A 6,000-nucleotide genomic window follows, 5' to 3' on the forward strand; every position below is an offset into this window, starting at 1 on the left:
TTCCAATCCACCTCCTAAGAGCGCAATTGAGTTCTACCCAAAGCTTAACAGCGTGCTAGTCCAAGGGGAAGTACATACAAAGAAAATATATCTCTGTTGCACGCTATCGCTGTCAGGAGCTTACGAACATAACTATTTGAATGGATACTTCAGTTTCATGTTAAATATTGTAGTTCTTCCGAACGAGGTTTAACGATAAGGCAAATTTGATGAGGGTATCGTTTGTTTGTGGTGTGTGTGTTTGTGCATGTGATGTTAATGTTTTTGTGTCTATATTTCATTGTCTTTTCAATCCTGGCATTGCTCCTCTAAACCGGGATTATTTGTATACTACTGGGTTTTTTCATTGTACGTATTATTGATGTGGCGCATTTGTAATTCTTTTATACATTCACCACCTACAGTTGTTTCCATGAATTTTGAAACAAATTAATATTAAAGCATCTCCAAAGAACGTAGGGCAAAATAAAGCAGGGATTTCCCCTTTATCGATTACCCCATCGTAAGCATCATTTCACGAATGATCTCAAGTTTAAAATGAGTTTCAACTCGCTATGTGCACTGAAAAAGTATACTGCAGATCATGAAAATATTACAATGATAATATAACGCCAAGTTCTAAAATTATGTTAAACTAGTTAACAGTTATAAAATTATTAATAAAAAACCCCAAAGATATAGACTGTGACATGCATCAGAGGTCCACGGAATCATGCTGACTATGCAAAACACATGATACAGAAAAAAATAACTAATTTAATAGTTTGAACTATAAAGTTGTCTCTCTTTTGGGCCCTTACCTTGTTCCTCTAAATAGGGTTGATATCTGAATTTTGACAACTGGGCTGGTCCATAAAGTTTGTATTGTAATATTAGATATTAAGTCGCTTTCATAAGTCGTTCTGATCTGAGAGACAAACCTGACTCCATGAACAATAATCTGAACAAATCACATATATGGTACATGAAAACTGTAATAAATATGTGTTGGTATGACTAAGTACATTTTTTGCTAAAGTTGTTTAAAATAGAGTTTATATTTCGCTTGTTGATACATTTATGCATTTATATAAACATGTATTGGCTTCCTTAATGAACATCATTAAGGATTTCATTTGACACAACGAACTCATTAATCTCTTCGATGTTCGTGAAAAAATTCTTTACCAGATGCAAATAACAAAACAGGGTGAGGATTCACGTGAATGAAAGGGGTTCACCCATGTGTCACCACTGGTCACAACCGATGTAAACAAATAAGTTAAGGACGTAAATTACTCAATACTATTTTTGAAAGGAAATAAATGAAAATATTTCTTAGCCTATAAAAGACTATGATATTTTCGGCTGGAACACGTGTGAGATGTTTTAGATTCCTCATCATGAAAACGTGTCTCATTACAATTTATACAAGTTGAGTGTTCTACTGTAAGTCTTATATTGCTTATTTAAAGAATTCTCCAATTTGTATCAAAGCATTTGTTCTACAAAACAAGTTCTTACGTTACATATATTACATAATAGAATTCTTTTTTTTCTTTTGTCGGTATTACGCGGAGATATTTTTATAGAAATCAAGGCGTACTTTTGATGTTGATCCATTAGATCAATTAAATTCCCTAGCAATAATAGGTAATACTTATAAGAGATATTTTTGGTTTCCTGAAATTTAATTTAGAAATATGTTTTTTTCTGCATTTAAAGTCAATTCTTAAACCGATTCTTTTGTCATCATAAACCTGTTTCTGGAAAGCATTTTGGAACTCAATTTTTCAGCGCATGAACTTCATACAATTTTAATTTAAACAATATGCTTTCAACAAAAGGATGTAGTTCTTTGCCTTATGGCTCTTGCCTGAGCGGATCTGTATTATGGTCAATTTGTTTTATAGCCGGTATGACACCTGCCTTACATCCACACCATATGCTAAAATAACATATTAACTCAGTTCAGCACCGCCATGTGTTAGCATACTTATACTTATGGTGCTTCTTCCATCACATGAAAAGTTAAGTATTTATTTACAAAAGTAAAGATGCTAAATATTTTGGGCATATTTGAAATTAAAGAAATTTTAATAATGCATTTCAAATAAAACTAATAATATCCTTTCAAATATTCATTTAAGAAGCGCTTGCGACTTTTATATTAATGTCCTCTTCAATGAGTTTATTCTGACCGCGTTTAGTTATTCTAGTGTTAACCAAATAAATCACAAAATGTTGGCATCAACAATTAGTTTTAAAAGTCTAGGTAATGTCACAAGGTACATTAGACGTTTTAAATTTCAATTTCCAACACTGCAAGCCACACACATTTTTTTATCAAAATAAGTAAGCTACTAAAGCGGTCCTGTATAACATACACAGCTTATCATTGTATTAAGTTAGCAGGTACTAATTGTTATCCTTGGCCTAATTAGTAAAATGATATTGGCTATATGGTACAGATAGGCTAAACAAATAATAGAGTGATGTTCAATCAGCTTTAGAAAAGCGCAAATGACCTATGGCAATGGTTCACAGCGTGAACGTTCATGAGGAAATACATACGAAGAAAATATATTTATGTTGCAAGTTATCGCAGTCAGGGGCTAACGAACAAATGTATCAAAGATCTTATGTACACCTACTGAATTGCATGTTAAGGTACTGTCAAGTATTGAAAAAGACAATAACATACAAACTAAATGTCGTATTTCTTTTAGAGTATGGAATAAAGCCCCGTGGTCCAGTGAAGTTTACTGACCTTTCAAATGCGGTAAACCGGTTTATCGGTGACGCTATTTTGATGCATGTGTACTATGTGAGTGGTGTTTGTTTTGTGGTGTTTATACAGACAATATATTTCGATGGACTCAATAACGTAAGGTTGCTAACACATTGAATAATCTAACGAACAAATACACCAAAATATATAAGAACATCCCTTTATATGTTTTTTTTTAAAGAATACGGTTATTTATGACTTTCAAAGATCATATGAAATCGAAATACCACGACTGTCCGGGCTTTAATCTGCTTTATTGCTGAAGAATAACGCATGAAGTATAATAAAATGAGCGCAAAAATAAACCATAAAATATAATAAAAAGAAAGTATATAATTCGTTCATTTTAATGAAAGCGAAAAACACATAATGTGTTATAAATACTAAGATCATACTTTGCTTATCCCAATCGTTTATTCTCAATCAGGCGTTTATCATTAGAAGATTTATAAACTAGTGAGTTTGATCCAGATAATTAAGGCTTAACCCTTTAACGAGGACTTGAAACATATACCACCATATAATGTAAAAAGGCGAGCAAGAGTGCAAGAAAACAATCACAGGTAATATATTGAAGTTCGTAAAACCAATCTTTAATATAACGAACGTGCAGTCGCAGTATTAGTTTAAAGAAAAACCTAAAACTGTAAAACAGTTAATTTTGTTAAAGATCAAGCATATAACAAACTCGATTTCCTTAATATGCATGCTGGTGGTAAACAGTGCATATGAAACATATTGGAATAAGAGCGGACTCCCTTTGTTTTCAGTGTAAATGCCACATTTTTCATCCCTTAATTGTGTTGACAAATACGTGTTTATCACATTTTGCTTAAAAATTAATACTAACCTGCCACTCACGTACACATAAAAAGATATCTTTGATATAAGCAAAATTAGAGAGCATTTGTTTTGTTCTGGAATAAATTTGTGTCTTCAACTATTCAACATTTCTCCCAAATCCTGTCAAAAACTGGTCCTCAGTTAAAATTTCACACATTCAGTTGTTTTTCTCATATGATATGATATCTAAAAATTGAGGTATATGTATTACACTAGATTTAAAGCTTCCTTGTTGTTGTTTTTTTAAATACCATTCAAATGATTACAAAATTAAATGTTTGTCTGTGATATGGTCTAGATTGCCTTGACGTCTGTCTAGAAATCGTTTACTACAACTACATTAATTGTTTCTCTGCAGAAGGCAAGTCTTTTCGGAAGCCAATGCTCTCATCTGAGTATTTAGATTCATCAAATGAGTCACATAAAAGAGTCTTCATTTAACGTGACTCTTCCTAACTCTCTCTTTTCTTAACAAACAGAACCAATGAATTCCATTTGACCATCACGTATTTATTTCAATGTGCTAAAAGCTTTGTACGTATGAAACAGATGAAGAGTAAGGACTAGCATCTTACGCAGTCAAATGTCTGATTGTATTCACTCTAGTTGAAGGGTCCAAAAATAAACGAGTTTGTAAGCATGCAAAACACAATCCGACAACAAACAAAATATTTATATCTAATGTCAGTCTTACAAAACTTACGAATGCGACACTACAGCAATATTAAAGATAACGATGTTTTTCATAAGAAACAATAATGGTTAAATGTTCCCGGCCATATTCTACAACATCAGGCTCATCAAACAGCTCAACAATCTTTGGTGATAGAAGTAATTCGTTTAATCTCACCAATGATATATATGCATACGTTTGGACTACCATAATGGTGTGTGGATTGGCATGATATTTAATATGAATGTTATGATGAGTTCCGTAATTACCTTTATGTTAAGTCGTATGTAGGCTGTTTTGGGACATATTCAATTACTGAAGAAACGAAATACAACAGAAAATAAACATTTACTCGGTGTGGCTGCTGTTGAACGACTTTCTAACAAGTATTAGGATGGGCTTTGACCACAATTCAAATCTTATTTCACTGATCATTCCAAGGATTAACACAGCATTTTAGTGTTAATAAGATACTTTTCTTTAAATGTTGTCTGCTTTTGCATTATTATAAGTCTATGTTTATGTCTGTAATTGTCTGTCTTCTGCATCTAAACAGGTAAATCGTTAAAGTTTGGGTTACTAGGCTTTTTTCATATGGCAGGTCAGAAATTGTTATAGCACGAAGTTTCGAGATCATTGGCTGTTTCTTGAAATTTATCTAGATTTATGTGTATGTGGACATTTGGAGGCTTATAATGGTGTTCAAATAAATTTTCGTATGCTTTTAAGTTAAACATTTTAAATAAGGCTGGTGGGATTCATGATGTTAAGGGAGTTTTTAATGTGCTACTCGTTTATTATTACAGATTATATCATTTGTATAATACATGCCATTTAATCTACCATACTGATCTGTTTACTCTTTATTTTATGTGTAATCGATTTTAACAAACTTCATCCCCCGAAAACCGTCCCTACATACACCGTCCTCACAAACTGTGTCGCTTAAAGCAACGCAGTCACTACAAGCACAACACTTAAGGTTATGGAATTTACACTTAACAGTGGCTTCACCCTGAAAATTAATTATAAGTAAACAAGTGGTCCCTGCATTTAGATGCGATAGAATATTTATCTGAGATACTGTCAAACAGTTTAGCATTTCTTGCAAATATTCCTCTCGAACAACTGTATTATGTTTCGTTTATTTCGTATATCTTTTTTATCTGTCGTCATATATATTATAGCACTCAATGATCTCCAGGACATACCGCCGTATTCCACTTTGCTGACGTCAGATCATTGCATATATCACTGCGCGATGTACAAATGACGTCATGAATTAAAAAAGTGCGCCATACAACTGACATATATTATGAAAACAATTGTCTGTTCAGTAATTTTTGATTAATTGTCGAGCATCCACAGTATCAGGGTCCCGAGGCCCAGGTTAATGAATTGTTTGTTTGTTTACGTTTTGTGACAAATAGTATGGACATATTTTCCTGAGATGCGGTAACTTAACTGAATATTTATTACAGATATGTATGAAAATGATTGCATGTGTTTATATTACTCTTGCCACCTAAGTTATGTATGTTTGAAGTGGTCATAACAGACTAAGTCAATAATGTCTTCTCTGCCTCATCGGCTATGCTCTCAATAACAAAATAGTATATTTCAAAAATATCAAATCAAAGGACTGTAGAGGTTTATCTAGACTCTATACATGCTTCAACGAGCACGAATCCGTTGGCAGCAAACTTTTCCGATA

This window comes from Mya arenaria, chromosome 12, assembly GCF_026914265.1.
Source record: "Mya arenaria isolate MELC-2E11 chromosome 12, ASM2691426v1".
In the NCBI taxonomy this organism is placed as follows: Eukaryota; Metazoa; Mollusca; class Bivalvia; order Myida; family Myidae; genus Mya; species Mya arenaria.